The sequence below is a fragment of the Pelophylax lessonae genome, assembly GCF_965119305.1.
Source record: "Pelophylax lessonae genome assembly, chromosome: 10".
Lineage (NCBI taxonomy): Eukaryota > Metazoa > Chordata > Amphibia > Anura > Ranidae > Pelophylax > Pelophylax lessonae.
This window is the reverse complement of record NC_138777.1, coordinates 86,971,679-86,989,985: the sequence shown is the minus strand read 5'-3', so window position 1 is coordinate 86,989,985 and position 18,307 is coordinate 86,971,679. Positions and strand designations below refer to the sequence as shown.

Below are 18,307 nucleotides of genomic sequence, written 5' to 3'. Positions count from 1 at the left end.
GCTGTAATTACCGCAAACCAGATGTGACGTCGGGCGTGCTGGACCTCAATGCATTTCGCTACATATGCATCATTATGACTTCCTGATAGTATATTTACAGTATATTTACTTCACTTTTCTGTTTTGTTTTCTTATTTTCAATCCACTACCTAGTTTGCTGGGACACTTTCAATATACATATCCACACCCAGCAAATCCAGTTGCGTTCTGTAGTGATCTGACGCTTTGCTGCTGCACACTAGGTCCAGTGCTGTCATCTTCATTTCTGACTTTATCGGGAGTCAGCTGTCTTTTCCTTGTTTTTGGGGCAAGCCCCATGATGACGCACATGCACTCCACTGTGTCATCAGGGAATAGACTGCAAGAACCAAGAAGAGACTGCTGGGCCCCTGATGATGCTCTGTGGTGCATATGCATCTTTTAATTGCCTCCTGGGATTCCTGACATGAGTATCCTAGTAGGCTGCGGGAGCTTGGGGGCTATGCATGAAACTAGGCACTGTGTCTGTGTATGTGTATGTGGGGGGGGGGGTGAATTGGTAAGGGGGACTACATGCATAAAGAAGTATTTAATTTTTATACATTTTTGTGATAGTGTGAAAGGAAGGGATCCATACTAGGTAAATTATGTGCTGAGAGTGAAACTTTGCTTTAGATAGGCTGAGTGTTTTAAGTGACATAAAAACAGCCACTAGAGGGAGAATCTACACATTTCTAGACTTTATGCAATAATAGGCATATAGTGTAAGGGCTCATTTTCATGAGCATTGCCCTCTGAAGAGTAATCCACAGTGGATATAGCTTTTCAGAAGGTGTTTGACAGGTGGTGAGGAGGCGTTATGTCACATTCTAATTGCCTGTTATGACCCCTAAAAACCTACACCACCACGCCACAACTGCCTGCACTGTAATGGCCTTTGGCATGGATGTGGGGGAGCTATTAAAACCCATCTCAGCCACATATTGTTAAGGCCCCCCATCCACAACAGCAAGTGTAAACGTAGCCTTAAGCTGGAAACACACTATCCAACTTTTGTGGTTAGATTTCCTTCAGATTTACCTTTTCTATGTAGTGCAAGGGCCTGCCAGATTGCATACAAATTGAAAGTGTTTAGGTTTGACCTCATATTATATGGTTTTGGTAAGTCTAAAGGAAAAAGTCTTCAGAAAATCTTATAGTGTGTATGGCCCATTAAAGTGTGAAAATAATTCCTTTGGTACACATTCAGATGAAAAAGGTCGGTGCTAAAGACACAGCACAGTTCCAGCAAGAGGCTCCACAAACACTTTACCTACACAGTTGTTTAAATTTTTGTACCTTCGAAAAAGCAATTGAAAAACAACCATAAATCCATACAACTATGTCAAAGACAACAGTTCGCTATTGGGATGTGTTTTTATGTGTGATATTTCAGTGCTGATCTTACATTTTACATTTCTTGTGAGTAAGTAGTAATGTAAAATCTTTCATTATAACTGCAAGAAAAGATAGGCCTCCGAAGATATTCCAAATCCAATGGCATTAAAAGAGAGCATTAAGATGACAACAACAAAAGGAGAAAAAAATGTGAATGATTACGCTTTGCCTCTGGGGATTTATCCAACCTAATACCATAATGTCATTTAACGTACATGACGAATCAATACTGAGGTTTTGTGGAAGAGATTTTGAACTTTCTAAAACACACATGTTACATGTCATTGAACAAACGATGACAAGACAATAAGAAATTCACAATATATATAGAGGAGCGACTTCTCCTTTCCCAGAATTCCATGTTCCTTTGTACATTCGCAATGTGTCTAACAAGTTTGAATAAGTACTAGGTTTGGATGGTTCTACATGCCACATTGCTTTGATCAAGCAATACCCATGCAGTCAATTGAAAAAGTAAAGATTACATTTTTGTCTAAAAGAGACTTCAAGGATTCAAATAAATAGAGAAGAGGATGGAACAATTAATTTAGGAGTGCTGTGGGACCATTTAGTGATTGTTAAATGTCTATTAAACTCAGAAGAAAAGAACAGAGTGAAAAGCAATAAAGCAAAGCTTTACATACCTTTTATTCTATTCCTTAATGAATGTCTTTTCCTCTGGCACTCACTGCCTCTTCACATCAAAAGCAGAATCCACTTCCAGGCAGTTCTCAGTTCGTCAGAGACCAAAATTTTCAGGATTTCTTTATCTTCAACATTTGACAGATTCTATCAAAAAGAGAAATCTGAAATTCAAAATATGTAGAGGAAGGAGCAGCTCGGATTTCAATGTAAATCCATGATGTAGTGCAAAATGCCAGCAGCTGTAAGGGTCTCTAAGAGGATGCTGTTCTGCTGCATGGGTTTCTTTTAATAGACCAACTACTGGACTCCTTATACAAGTGGTGGGTGGGGGGATGGTTCATACAATAGTGGGGTGTTTAAAGAACGATTACTTTACAGGAGGAAGTATTTACACAATACACAAATACAATATCAATATATTGAAATGGGGAAACTGCATAACACATGTACAAATCGTGGGTCCTATCTCATGACAATTAAATCCATCTTTTTGTAAATATGATTTTAAGACACAATACTCAGTAACCAAGGTAATTACTTGTTTTTAATCTGAAACAATCATCTACTACATCTGGACCGGAAAGGATTTTCCCCCTTAATGACCAGGCCATATTTTGCGATTTGGCACTGCGTTAATTTAACGGACAATTGCGCGGTCGTGCAATGCTGTACCCAAATAAAATTGATGTCCTTTTTTCCCACAAATAGAGCTTTCTTTTGGGGGTATTTGATCACCTGTGCAATTTTTATTTTTTGCACTATAAACAAGAAAAAAAAAAAAAAAAAACGACAATTCTGAAAAAAAAAATAAAACAAATACTATATTTTTCACATTCTGCTATATAACATTCCCCAAAAAAAAAAAATGTAAAAATCAAAATTTTTTAACATTTTAGGCCAATTTGTTTTTTGCTACAAACTTTTGGTAAAAAAAAATCGCAATAAGCGTATTTTGATTGGTTTGCGCAAAAGTTATCGCGTCTACTAACTACAGGAAAGATTTATGTCATTTTTATTGTTATTTTTTACTAGTAATGTCAGCGATCTGCGATTTTTTGTGGGACCCGACTCCCCATGCATTAGAGTCCCCGCTGACAAGTGGGGGCGGGAGCGCGCCAGCGGCGGCGCGGCGCTCGCCCCCTAGCTGAAGTCGTTTGACCGACGTATACCTATGTCGGTTCACGCAGGAGGGCCGCTCTGCCACAGTACAACTGCGGCAGGTAGTTGGGAAGTGGTTAATATAGACTTTGTATACGACCTCCTAACTTCCTTACCATTAAACATGGTAAAAGCACTGCCTCTTATGCAAATGACTGAAGTCTCCACTGCCTTAACCTGCTCAGGGCTGGCACCCTGTCATTTTTTTATGCATGTATCCAGTCCAGCAACAGAAATTAGGGGCTATATCCATCTACATTACACAAGTATGGCCTGGACTATTACATAAATTCCCATTTCTCTGGAAATTATGTAAATTATATAAACGTGGCCTGGCTCTGTTCAGGCAGGAATAGTGGAGACTTTATTTGGCTCCATCTAAGGCAGGGATGTCCAACCTTTTGACCTTCCCAGGCCACATTGGAAGAAGAGGAATTGTCTTGGGCCACACATAAAATACACTAATAATAAGGATACGTAATGAGCAGAAAAAGTCGGACAGATCTCAAGTTAATGATCATTGATATAGGTAATATACCTATCTAATAATAAAACGTTTTATTTTGTAATATTTTTTTATTAAGAGGGCAACAAAAAACAAACAAATAACCATATCTGGTTCGATGGATGTAGTAGCAATTCTCAATGAATTTTCAAGGTGCTCATCAAATATTTTGTTTCTAATTGTGCCCTTTGTGTGCTTCATCCTTGAAAATAGTTGCTCACAAATATAGGTGTTGCCGAAAACTGATGACATGAATCTTTTTATTTATTATTTATTTAAGGTACTTATATAGCGCTGTCAATTTACGCAGCGCTTTACATATACATTGTACATTTACATCAGTCCCTGCCCTCAAGGAGCTTGCAATCTAAGGTCCCTAACTCACATACATACACAGTAGGGCCAATTTTTTTTTTTATACATGATCCAATTAACCTACCAGCATGTCTTTGGAATAAAGCGTGATTGTGAAGAGTGGAAGTCCAATAAAGAAACACTGTAAATGTTTTCTTCAGCCGCATGCGTTCGTTAACTGTATACACATTTAAAAAAAAAATTCCCAAAAAATCAACATGTTTAGTTTTACAATTTTTTGTTAGGCTGCATTCATTAGCGTGTCAGGCCACATGTGACCCGTGGGCCCAGGTTGGACACCCCTGACCTGTACTGTTGTTGAAAAGCTTTATCAGGGGAGCAGGAGGAGAGGACTGGGGAGAGCAGGGTTAACATTAGAAGTAATGTTATCCTTATCACATAAGTTACCCTTTCTTTAAGCCGAACTACACTGCATCTGAGGACCACAAACGAAAAACGCTATTTAAAGTGGTAAACTCCCACAAAAAAAAAAATCAGTTTCCCCTGCATGGTAATGTCATAATGGGCTAGTATGTATTGCATACTGGCACAATATGACAGACTTACCTTAAAACTAAGCCCTCCAGTGATGTTTGTTCTTCCTTTTAGGTTTGCGTGCTCCGGACCTTTGAATGGCGAAGCTGTGATGATGTCACTCCCAGGCATGCACACAGGAGTCACAGTCCCCGGCACAACACTCTTAATGGACTGCACACTCAAGTATGCTGTCCATTCAGAGCTCATTTAGCATACGCTGGTGAAGTCACTGGCTGCAAAACATACAAATATCTCCTAAATGGTGCACGTTTAGGAGATATTCATTTTACCCAGTTTAGCTTTATTATAATCTTACATGTAGGTAAAAGTCACAAAGTGGAGTTTACCACTGCTTTAATTAATTTTTAATGATCAAAACAAACCCGCCCATCCATCTAAGCGTCCATTGAGAAATTACTTTGAAAAACACCCCCTAGCATCTCTGGTGGTGGTCATCTTGAATAAGGGCAGATGATTAGTGTGGCATTTACTTTCAGGAATCCATCTGCCCTTAGCTCAGGTATGCAAGCAAGAGGGTGTGCTTAGTTTAGAAAAACATTCCTCGACTCCTGGGATGTACAGTGGGTACGGAAAGTATTCAGACCCCCTTACATTTTTCACTCTTTGTTATATTGCAGCCATTTGCTAAAATCATTTAAGTTCATTCTTCTTCCTCATGAATGTACACATAGCACCCCATACTGACAGAAAAACACAGAATTGTTGACATTGTTGCAGATTTGTTAAAAAAGAAAAACTGAAATATCACATGGTCCTAAGTATTCAGACCCTTTGCTGTGACACTCATATATTTAACTCAGGTGCTTTCCATTTCTTCTGATCATCCTTGAGATGGTTCTACACCTTCATTTGAGTCCAGCTGTGTTTGATTATACTGATTGGACTTGATTAGGAAAGCCACACACCTGTCTATATAAGACCTTCCAGATCACAATGCATGTCAGAGAAAATGAGAATCATGAGGTCAAAGGAACTGCCTGAAGAGCTCAGAGACAGAATTGTGGCAAGGCACAGATCTGGCCAAGGTTACAAAAAGATTTCTGCTGCACTTAAGGTTCCTAAGAGCACAGTGGCCTCCATAATCCTCAAATGGAAGACATTTGGGACGACCAGAACCCTTCCTAGAGCTGGCCGACCGGCCAAACTGAGCTATCGGGGGAGAAGAGTCTTGGTGAGAGAGGTAAAGAAGAACCCAAAGATCACTGTGGCTGAGCTCCAGAGATGCAGTCAGGAGATGGGAGAAAGTTGTAGAAAGTCAACCATCACTGCAGCCCTCCACCAGTCGGGGCTTTATGGCAGAGTGGCCCGACGGAAGCCTCTCCTCAGTGTAAGACACATGAAAGCCCGCATGGAGTTTGCTAAAAAAACACCTGAAGGACTCCAAGATGGTGAGAAATAAGATTCTCTGGTCTGATGAGACCAAAATAGAACTTTTTGGCCTTAATTCTAAGCGGTATGTGTGGAGAAAACCAGGCACTGCTCATCACCTGTCCAATACAGTCCCAACAGTGAAGCATGGTGGTGGCAGCATCATGCTGTGGGGGTGTTTTTCAGCTGCAGGGACAGGACGACTGGTTGCAATCAAGGGAAAGATGAATGCGGCCAAGTACAGAGATATCCTGGACAAAAACCTTCTCCAGAGTGCTCTGGACCTCAGACTGGGCCGAAGGTTTACCTTCCAACAAGACAATGACCCTAAGCACACAGCTAAAATAACGAAGGAGTGGCTTCACAACAACTCCGTGACTGTTCTTGAATGGCCCAGCCAGAGCCCTGACTTAAACCCAATTGAGCATCTCTGGAGAGACCTAAAAATGGCTGTCCACCAACGTTTACCATCCAACCTGACAGAACTGGAGAGGATCTGCAAGGAGGAATGGCAGAGGATCCCCAAATCCAGGTGTGAATGACTTGTTGCATCGTTCCCAAAAAGACTCCTGGCTGTATTAGATCAAAAGGGGGCTTCTACTAAATACTGAGCAAAGGGTCTGAATACTTAGGACCATGTGATATTTCAGTTTTTCTTTTTTAATAAATCTGCAACAATGTCAACCATTCTGTGTTTTTCTGTCAGTATGGGGTGCTATGTGTACATTCATGAGGAAGAGGAATGAACTTAAATGATTTTAGGAAATGGCTGCAATATAACAAAGAGTGAAAAATTTAAGGGGGTCTGAATACTTTCCGTACCCACTGTATGTAATCAAGTTTAAAACAAATAAATGATATACTTTCCTATCTATTTACTATCAGCATAAGGATTAAAAATAGTTCATGTTGATTGAGAGAGTGAAGTCCTGCTTTAACATTTCTGTCTGGCGATAATGGTGTAGTACTTTGTTGTGTCTATTGCGATAAGAAAATGTGTTCTATCACAGTTCATGATTTAGGAGGGGGGGGGGGGGGGTTGGGTTAGGGCAATTACTTTTTTACAGCCTTGGGCCAGGCAGATTTGGACACCTTTTTTACCTTAATAAATGACATAATTTAAAAAGTGCATTTTGTATTCACTCAGAATATGTTTGTGTACTATTAAAATTTGTTTTACAAGTGTTACATATATGCAAAAAAAAAAAAAAAAATAATCAGGAAAGGGGCAAATACTTTTCACAACACTGTAAATTATGACATATTTGTAGCACTGCCCCCTAGAGGACTGCTGAGAATTACGCTTTCTGGATTCCCCTGGGTTACCCTTAGCAACTGATAGCAAACAAACAGCATTGAAAGTCCTTGGCTCAGTCAATAATCAATCCAGGGGATGTTGGTTTTTGTATTTTTATTGAGAACTGGATTGGGAGAAGGGATAAGTGGGATACTCCAACTATGCAATATCTTTAGGACAACTAGATATAGTGTGCGGCAAGGCCGCTGCTTCACCTTGCCACTGAAGTGAAGATAGTTTTAAAGGTTCTTGTTTTAGTTATACTCTTCAGGGTTCTGTAACTGGCACCCCCTTTCCTCTCAACACCAGTGTGCTAACGCCTGTCCACTGACTCTAGCTTCTGGAGTGGTCCCCTTTCTGGCAGACCCCTGGGCAAGTTCCTCTGTACTCACGGACACCGTTTTTCCAGAGACACCGTTGCCTCCAAACTCCACTTGTCAGCATCCAATGTGTAACTATCATGTGACCTGTGATGTCCCTTCATAAAACATTTGGCAATAAACAGTTTATATTATGACTAAGGTTACATATCAAAAATCTCTAACGCACCTTTCCCTGTACACCTACAATGGAAAACAATGCAGACCTCAGGCTGAACCATTTCTTACTTTATCTTTTCGAAGCCTGACTTTGTTTACATGGTCTCTTTGCTCTGTGCTGGTGAGCTGAATAGACGTCTATGAACTACTTAAATCAGCCTCTCAACCCCTTTATTGAGGAACCCTTAAAATAGTTTTCAGTTCTTGGAGAACTCAATACATTGGTGGCTATTGGGAAGAATGCCACCCTTTCAGTGGTGGTCATAAAACCCCCTTACAGACAGCTAATATGATTATTGGTGTCATGTGCTGGCTTTTTGACCCTCAAAGCTATGCATATTCCATAAAAGGTAAGGTCAGTCAGCTACAGCTTAGGGAACCCATAGCACCCTCTGGAGGAACCCTAGGGTTCCATGGAACCCTGGTTAAAGCGGAGTTCCGGCCACAAAAATGTTTTTTCAATAAAAATACCCCGGGGACAGTCAGAGCTAGTACATTCCACAATGGATATCCTCTGTACTGTCCCGGGTCGCACTTACCTTTTAGAAGAAATACTTACCTTGAAAATTTCTTCTCCAGCGCTGCCATCTCGGATGTGGGCAGCTGAAGCCAGCGCGTCCTCTTCCTGTCCTCTTCTCACAGAATGCGCCTGCACCGGCCCCGCTCGTCACTTCCGGTGCGGGCGCGTCATCCCTATACAGCTTCTGGGCATGCCCAGAAGCTGTTTAGCAGGGAATGAGGCGCCGCACCGGAAGTGACGAGCGGGGCCGGTGCAGGCGCATTGATTCCTGGGAGCAATGACATTCAGCTCCCAGGAATCAATGCAAAGAGGAAGTGACGGCGCGGACCGCGCCCGCAGAGGGAGGAAGTGGAAGAAAGGTGAGTATATTTTACTTCAATAACAAGGTAAGTAAACAAAAAAAAAAATTGTAACTATCCATTTTTTTTTTTCAGGTGACAAAATGCAAGCAGATGGCCCAAAACACATTATGTCGATTTTGTGGCCGGAACTCCGCTTTAAGAATACTAAATATTAGCCCCTAAACTGAGGTATGAGCATCATAAAGAAGTCTATGCACAGACAGGTTCTCTACTGTACAGCCAGTTCAGAGAGAGGCCATATAATGAAAGGCTTCTTTGGTTCCAGGAATTCATCCCTGGGTGCATACTGCCCTAAATGTTAGAACCACTTGTTGCAAAACCTAGCCCTGTTGAGCCACAGAATCTTTTATCCTCTCACAGAATTTTACAGGCTGCTGGCAAGGTAATACATTGATGCTACTCTCCCTTTTGTAAAGGATGGTTTGTGCAATATAGCATTCCATTTTCTGCAAATCAAACCCTCTACAGTGGTGTATCCAGGGGATGACCTGAAGAGAGGTACCACACAGTGGTGGAACCAAGGGGTGCTTGGGTGTGCTATACTACCCCAATAATTCTGCTAGCAGACCTTTGAGAACAGAAGATCAAAGTACACTTATGTTAATGTGAAATCTCAGATTTCCCAGAGTACTCTATTTATTGGTGCCACACAGCATTATGTGTCTTTAAGGGGCAGGTAGGCTGGCATCCTTACAACATGGAATGTATGAAAATAATCCAGGGTAGGCATTCACACCACCACCAGTGTTAAGAAGAGAGCAGAAATCTGCATCCATCCAGACCTGTTCAGCCTCCTGCCCCTGCCACCCTGCTGTACTATTTTAAAGGTAGGACAGATGTGTGGGAGGGGCTCTGAGGACACTGATGTATTGGGAGGGACATTCAAAGTAAAAGGGGAAGGTAGGGTAATTCTGATATGAAGAGGGTTCCTGATGTAAAAGGCAGGGACTTTACACAGAGCAGGGGTGGATTAGACTGCACTTACAGGGCATTGGGTTAGTGAATTAAGCACTCTCTTTTATGGACATTTTGGTAATTAAACACTTCCAGCCCATGCCAATTCTGATATGTCTCTCCAACATGTAAACATCATCATTTTTTTGCTAAAAAAAATTTACTCAGAAACCCCTATCATTATATATATATATATATATATATATATATATATATATATATATATATATATATACTTGTACAGCGATTTTTTAAATGCAATTTTATTTAAAAAAATACACTTTAAAAAATGTTCATGCAAGAAAAACTGGATTTTTGTCTTACCATAAAACATTTTTCTCTGAAGTTCATTGACAGACACAGCTTCATATCTTCTTTAGCCATTGGGTTATGCTCCTCCCATCAGGAATAGGACAATAGGCAGGAAAAAGCTTTCACCACGCCCATGGGGCTGTCCCTGCAGGCATACCCCACACACTCTGCTACAGCCCTTAGTTTTGTTGCAAGCAGTATTTAGAAGGCAACAACCCCATTCCACTCATAATTAGAGGGGCAGGTGCTGTGTCTGTCAATGAACTTCAAAGAAAAGGATTTTACGGTAAGACAAAAATCCAGTTTTCTCTATCATTCATTGACAGACGCAGCTTCATATCTTCTTTAGTCATTGGGACATCCCAAAGCAGTATTTTAATGAGGGGTGGGAAAAACAACGCAAAAGAAGAACGTAATTCCCCAAAGGTTAACGTAGCCAAACAGGTAACAAGGAGCTCAACCAGGAACAACTGGAGCTCACCCAGGAAAAACATACACCCTCAAAGAGAAAAAAAATGTCTCTTTTAAACAGCAGCCTGCAAAGCCTTGCGGCCAAAAGAGGCATCTGAAGATGCTAACACATCTACCTTGTAGAATTTTGTGAACGTGTGCACTGGTGACCAAGTTGCCGCCTTGCAAACTTGCATCACTGACGCCTGATGGCGAAAAGCCCAAGAGGCACTCAGCGTTCTAGTAGAATGCAACTTCACCAGGAAAGGAGGAACCTGACCCTTCAGTGAATAATAGAAAAAACCTAAAGGGTGTTCCCAAGAACGGCCTTTAATGATTATATGAATGAGAAATTCACTCAGAAGTAAAAATCCCCCACAGGGTGACCGTTGATCAAGCTCAGCAACAATATAGAAAAAGTTTGCGGAAGATAAAGGATCCTCCACAAAAAAAGAGATCAACGAGGGGCACCATTGAGGTAAATTGCAAAAATGTGTAGAAACTTTATTTAGGCACTTGTGCCAATATAGAAGATTATATACAGGTGAAAGGATGTGGCACACCAAATACAATAAAATAATTAAAAACAAACAGTAGTAAACGGACAACCATCAACCCGGATTGATGTAGAAAACTGATGAAAAATACACAGTGGACCTGTGATAACGTAGAAGGTTCGGAATTGCACTGTCCCAGAATGCCGGTAATTAGTATAAGATGAACAAATACAGCAAAGAGATCCAGCACAGTCCCAGGTACCATGGAACATCAAAAATTGATTGAACTGCAAACAGATGCCTTATTAGAGAAGGGCTAGTGTTGGAATAGGCTTTATCATTGGATAAAAGTATTAAATGGTAGATGTAAAGGGACAAACAACGTCAGCCTTCAAGTCAACAACAAGTTCCAGTTAGGGCCGTGAATGGTATAGCAGGTGCCAAATGAGAAGCAGTTCTTCTAATTTACCATGTAGAGGTCATGGATGCGGGCCGTAACGGAGATCCGGGGATGTCTGTACCTCTGTATAGATATAAGAGGACAAACCGGAGTAGGCGTTCTTCATGTAGCGCTCTCCCTTCACTCTCTCTAGGCACTTCCTGGTCTGAAGCCAGAGCCATCGGATACGGCCTGACGTCACGTCCGGTGTAGTGAACAGGAGGCGGAGGCGCAAGGAGGAGGCATCCGTACGATAGTCCAGATGTCACAGAGGTAGCCAGTCCATGAACTATGGGCAAGTGATGCACACGCTGACGCGTTTCACTGGCAAGACGCCAGTTTCCTCAGAGCTAGAGGTGGGGGGGACAGAGTTCAGTATATATAGTGGTCAGTTGATTATCTAATCAAGTGGAGGTGCGGTAGCCTATCCAGACCGGACATGTGCAATACCCTCATTTCTCCACAAGATGTCACCACTTAACCTAATAGGGATTCCATATGTCCTATACACCCACCAGCGTCAGGCTCCACTGTCCCTGGAACATGCCCAAGGTAAACGTTCCCATGCAGTCCCATGGGAAGTGGAGCTATGAAGCCAAAGATAAACAATATACTGTTATCAAGGATAAAAAGATATATTATATACACTTAAAAATTCTTTATACAGGTAATAAAAACATTTGGGCAGGTACAGAGAACTACTGGTGGTGATATGTGTCTCCCCCAGGTGGTTCAGTACATTTTATCCCCCCGTAGGCCTACTGATCATCTCTCAGTACATAAATACATATAGGGCACATAGGGAATGCTTAAATAGTTTGCCTAAAAAATAGGAGGAAAAATGCATAGGTCCATTAAGGTGCAGTAAGCCTCGTATGCTGTGAGCTGATGTTCTCAGCCCCTGTTGACATAAAGGTAGGTTAAATATAGATGTCGAATAGTTAAGCGTTCAAGCAGGGCTTGTCACACACATAGTTGTAGGGGGTCAAGGTAGGGGCAAAAGGCAGAGTCAGTTAACACATAGAACAGAGACCAAAAGGTCACAGTGGTAATGTGAATATTTGAATATTTCAATATTCCAACTGGACAGGATGACATACCAACTAAACTTAAACAGTGACTGGTAGCAGAATAAATCAAATAGATGGAGTAAAAATAGATCAGAGAGACAGGCCCCCTCCTCAAGGAGTAAGATGGTATCTAAGGTGTCTATTGTATTAAAAAAGGTTGCAAGCTGAACTCTACATTCAGTCCCTGGGAAACAAGTGACCCCATCTTGTAGATCCAGAGTTTCTCCTTCTGTAACAAGATGTTGTCAAAGTCCCCCCTTCTAGCTGACAGCTTTAGGGCGTAAATGCCTCTCACTTGTAGACCCTCCGGATTAGAGTTGTGATATTGTAAAAAGTGTAGTGGTATGGTTTTATTGTCCACCTTTTTACGAATATCTGTTAAGTGTTCGGCAATACTGACCTTCAACTGTCTTTTAGTTTTTCCGATGTAGGTCTTGTTACATGGACATATTAGTTGATAAATAACCCGTGCCATTTGACAGTTAAAACTGTTAATCCTAAACTCCTCCTTACCATCACAACTCAAGAAGGAATTAGACCTGATGACCAATCTGCATATGGAACATCTTCCGCAAGTAAACATTCCCTTCAGGGGAGGTAGTGATGTTAACCAGTTCCCACTTTTAGTCATTCTGACAAACTCGGAATGAGTAAGGCTGTCCTTTAGGTTCTTCGCTCTTTTGACGATTTGACCAACCAGTGGTGAAACCATAAGTACTTGCCAATGTCTTTCCAGGACAGACTTAACTTGATCCCACTGTGTGCCAAAGCGAGTCACTATGCGGGGGTATGAAGGTGGGGAATTGGATGATAGAGAAGATTGTTTGTCCCTGTCCAATAGGAGGTCTGTTCTCTTTTTAGGGGCTATTTTCTTACGTGCTTTTCTAATAACCTTGTTGGAATAACCTCTTTCCCTAAACCTTCTATGTAGGTCCCTGGCCTCTGTTTGATAATCCGAGGGATCAGAGCAGTTCCTCTTTAAACGCAAAAACTGCCCTACCGGAATACCCTCAATTAGTGATTTGGGATGATGGCTATCAGCGACCAATAAAGTGATAGCCGCAGTTTCCTTACGGAAGGTTTTGGTTTTGATCATCTGGTTTTCCTGGGAAATAAGGAGGTCCAGAAAGGGTAGGTTGTTACTGGTGACCGTGTAGGTTAATCTAATATTGCGATCATTGTGATTTAACTCCTGGATAAAAGATTCCAGTTCTGGGGAAGTGCCCCCCCAGAGGAGCAGGACATCGTCAATGTACCTCAGCCATAAGTGACAATGGCTGAGGTACATTGGGGATGGATAGATAACCTGCTCCTCCCAAAGACCCAGGTGGAGACAAGCGTAGGCTGGTGCCCACGGTGCCCACATCGAGGTGCCCCTGATCTGCTGATAGAATATATTGAGAAATTGGAAGTAATTGTTGCTTAACATAAAATCCAGTAGCTCTACAATGAACTCATTATGGGCTCCTAAATATGGGAATTTCAGTTGAAGAAAATGTGAGACCACTCGTTGGGTATTGATGTATACAGGGTCTTGACATCTATGCCGACTAGCAGCATATGTTCAGGAATCGAGATGCCCGAGAGTTTCCTCAGGACATCCCTCGTGTCCTGGACATAGGACGGTAAGTCAACAACCATTTCCTTGATCAGGGAATCGACAAACTTTCCCACTCTTTCCAGTGGACCGCCTATGGCAGACACAATCGGTCTACCCGGTGGGTTGGATAGGGATTTATGGAGTTTGGGAATGGTGTAGAATGTGGGTATATTGTAGATCAGGGGTAATGAATTAAAATTCAAGGAGGTCCGGTCGCTAAAATTTTCTTTGGGCCGAGGTCCGAATCTGAAGTCTGTGCTATGACTCCGAAAGATGGGCAAAACAAAACGTGTACATCAGCGTTGCTCTTAACATAAAATATGCCCATTTGAGTGCCCCTTAACATAAAATGTGTCCATCAGCGTGACCCTTAGCATAAAATTTGCCCATCAGCGTGACCCTTAACATAAAATAAGGGGCACGCTGATGGGCACATTTTTTGTTAGGGGGCACGCTGATGGGCACATTTTATGTTAGGGGGCACTCTGTTGGGCACATTTTATGTTAGGGGGCACGCTGATGGGCACATTTTATGTTAGGTGGCACGCTGATGGGCACATTTTATGTAAAGGGGCACTCTGATGGGCACATTTTATGTAAAGGGGCACTCTGATGGGCACATTTTATGTTAGGGGGCACGCTGATGGGCAAAACAAAATGTGTCCATCAGCGTTGCTCTTAACATAAAATATGCCCATTAGAGTGCCCCTAACATAAAATGTGCCCATCAGAGTGACCCCTAACATAACATAAAATGTGTAAAATGTGCCCATTAGAGTGCCCCCTAACATAAAATGTGCCCATCAGCGTGACCCTTAACATAAAATAAGGGGAACGCTGATGGGCACAGTTTATGTTAGCGGGCATTTTGATGGGCATATTTTATGTTGGGGGTCACTCTGATGGGAACATTTTATATTAAGGGGCACGCTGATGGGCAAAACAAAACGTGTCCATCAGCGTTGCTCTTAACATAAAATATGCCCATTAGAGTGGCCCTTAACATAAAATATGCCCATTAGAGTGCCCCTTAACATAAGATGTGCCCATTAGCGTGACCCTTAGCATAAAACTTGCCCATCACCGTGACCCTTAGCATTATTTATGCCCATCAGGGTGACCCTTAGCATTATTTATGCCCATCAGCGTGACCCTCAGCATAAAATTTGCCCGTCAGAGTGACCCTTAGCATAAAATAAGGGGAACGCTGATGGCCATATTTTATGTTAGGGGGCATGCTGATGGGCACATTTTATGTTAAGCGGCATTCTGATGGGCATATTTTATGTAAGGGGGCACTCTGATGGGAACATTTTATGTTAAGGGGCACTCTGATGGGCAAAACAAAACGTGTCCATCAGCGTTGCTCTTAACATTAAATATGCCCATTAGAGTGCCCCTTAACATAAAATATGCCCATTAGAGTACCCCTTAACATAAAATATCTCCATTAGAGTGCCCCTGAACATAAAATATCTCCATTAGAGTGCCCCCTAACATAAAATATACCCATCAGCGTGACCCTTAACATAAAATAAGGCGCACGCTGATGGGCACATTTTATGTTAGGGGGCACTCTAATGGGCATATTTTATTTTATGGGGCACTCTAATGGGCACAAATGTGCCCATCTGTGTGCCCCTTAAACATGCCCATAAGTCTGCCCCTTAACAAAACATGCCCATAAGTCTGCCCCTTAACAAAACATGTCCATAAGTCTGCATTTTATAAAAATAAGCAACAAAAAAATGTGCCCCACATACCTTTTGGGAGCGGAAAATGCCAGAGAAAGGAGCCGCGAATATCAGGGGGGTGGGGCGTGCATGTGATATCACGCCCCAGCTCGCGGCTAGGCTGAGAGAGTCAGGAGCCGCAGTTAGGAGCAGGGGGGCGGGGCATGCACAAGACGTCACTCCCCAACTCGCGGCCGATGACACCTCTTTCAGAACACCGGCAGGGAGGAAGCCGAAGAAGAAGCGGGGCGCACACACGGGATGTCATTGGTTGCTGGGACACCTGCGGTCCCAGCAAACCAATGACTATTTACAGTGGCGACGGGTCCGGGCGGAAGCATTGTGTGGGCCGCTCCTGAACCGTGGGCCGCCATTTAATGACGGCTGTTGTAGATGTTAACAGTAAGATGGTCTGCTTCTTTTTTTGGAGATCAATTCAGGCTCCCTTGCCAGAGAAATCTTCTGGTTAAGGGCAGCGACAAGGGAGGGAAAGGGACTGTCCCTTAGTTTTTCATAGGTACTAGCGTCTCTCAGCTGTCGTAAAGTTTCTTTTTCGTACATGTCTTCACTAAGCAGTACCACGTTCCCTCTGTCGCTGCCCTTAATAACCAGACCAGGTGCCTCCTCAAGCTCTTGAATGGCTGTTTGTTCTGCCCTGGAGAGATTATCAGTGCCCTCTCTTTGCCATTTAACCACTTTAGCCCCAGCCACAGTGCTGCTACTGCGGCACAGTGGCTCGTTCCCGTCCAGCGATGTAGACCTATGTCGCTGGACTCCCCCCCCTGTAGGCGGCGCTCGAGCGCCGCCGGAGGCGCGCTCCCGCTGTTTTCAGTCACAGCAGGAGTCGGGCCAGGGGAGGAGCAGCGGCGGCGATCGCCGCCGCTCTTCCCTGATCGTCAGGGAATCGAGTGAGGAGATCCGCCCGCCTGTGTAAACAGAGCAGGCGGATCTCCTAAGTGACAGGGACTGACAGATCGGAGTGTTCAGCATAGCTGAACATCCGATCTGTCCTTCTGTCACTCAGTCACCTCCCCCCCCCCCCCACACGTCAGTAAGCACCAGGCATACATTAACCCCTCCCTCTCCAATAAAATTAACCCCTTCACTGCCAGTGTCATTTTTACAGTAACAGTGCATATATATAGCACTGATTACTGCAGTAATGTCACTGGTACCCCCAAAAGTGTCAAAAATGTCAGTCAAGGGTCCGATCTGTCCGCCGCAATGTCGCAGTCCCGCAAAAAAAATCGCAGATCGCCGCCATTACGCGTTAAAAAAAAAACAAAAATGACAGAAATCTTTCCCGTAGTTAGTAAACGCAATAACTTTTGCGCAAACCAATCAAAATACGCTTATCGTGATTTTTTTTACCAAACATAGGTAGCAGAAAACAAATTGGCCAAATATTTTTAAAAAATATGATTTTTACATTTTTTTGGGGGGGAATTTCATATAAAAATTTTTTAAAAATATTGTTATTTTTTCAAAATAAACGCTCTTTTTTTGTTTATAGCGCAAAAAAGTAAAAAGCGCACAGGTGATCAAATACCACCAAAAGAAAGCTCTGTTTGTGGGAAAAAAAGGACGTAAATTTTGTTTGGGTACGGCGTCGCACGACCGCGTAATTGTCAGTTAAATTCGCACAGCGCCGAATCGCAAAAAGTGGCCTGGACGTAAGACAGCAAAATCCTCCGGTGGTAAAGTGGTTAATTTTACGCAGATCTTCGTGTACCAAATCCAAAAACAGTTTGATATTTTTGTGTTTGGCTAGAGAGGGCATTTTCATGGACTTGATGCGAAGATTGGCATCACGTCTGATTGGGTCCTCAGGTTCAGCACCGATCTCAGGAAGGCCCCCCTCCAACAAGAGAGAAGTCAGCATGTCAATGGCCTCCCTATCCTGTTCAGTAAGTGGGGCTTCCTGTCCAGAGTCAGTTTTTTGATTATGGTGCCACATCTGAAAGATCACCCTCCTGAAAAAGAGGCTGATGTCCTTGAAGACCTCAAACTCTGACATTGAGGAGGCTGGAGAGAAAGATAACCCCCAGCTCAGTAATGTAATATGTCTATCCTGGAGGTCAAAACCCGATAGGTTAACCACCTTTAAGTCTCTACTAGCCACGTCTATTTGTGTGTTTTCTGGGTGTGTGACCTTGTCGATCTCTGTGATCCTAGTTTGTACTGATTTTCTCTGTTTTTTATTTTGGGATTCGCCTTCTCTTTTTGAATAACCTTTAGAGGTTCCTGATATTGATGACTGCTCCCACTGGTCTCTGGGTCTATCCCCGACTCTAAAAAAAGTCACTGATTTCTCCCCTCCCTCAGAATCACTGCCGGAAAAATGTCCTCTATAACAACTAGTGTTCCTATAGTTCCTATGTCCCCCTCTGGACCTGCTTCTACTCCTGATCTGGGTGGGGTCAAAATAGATCCTCCTTTTCACAGTCAAGGATGTTCTGTTTGAACTTATTTTGCTTGGTCGTTTTAAGATTTTTTTGAGTCCGCTCTACTTCCTTTTTAAGGCTATCAG

The 18,307-nt window shown here is 42.7% G+C and overlaps 1 long non-coding RNA gene across 1 annotated transcript in view; it reads right to left on the bottom strand.

Annotated features, from left to right (window-relative positions):
* Positions 1-18,307, bottom strand: part of LOC309565002 — a 403,393-nt gene that overhangs the window by 332,075 nt on the left and 53,011 nt on the right. Inside the window, exon 2 of the long non-coding RNA XR_014225774.1 lies at positions 2,061-2,205. This is a non-coding gene — a long non-coding RNA (uncharacterized lncRNA). The remainder of the gene's footprint in view (positions 1-2,060; positions 2,206-18,307) is intronic.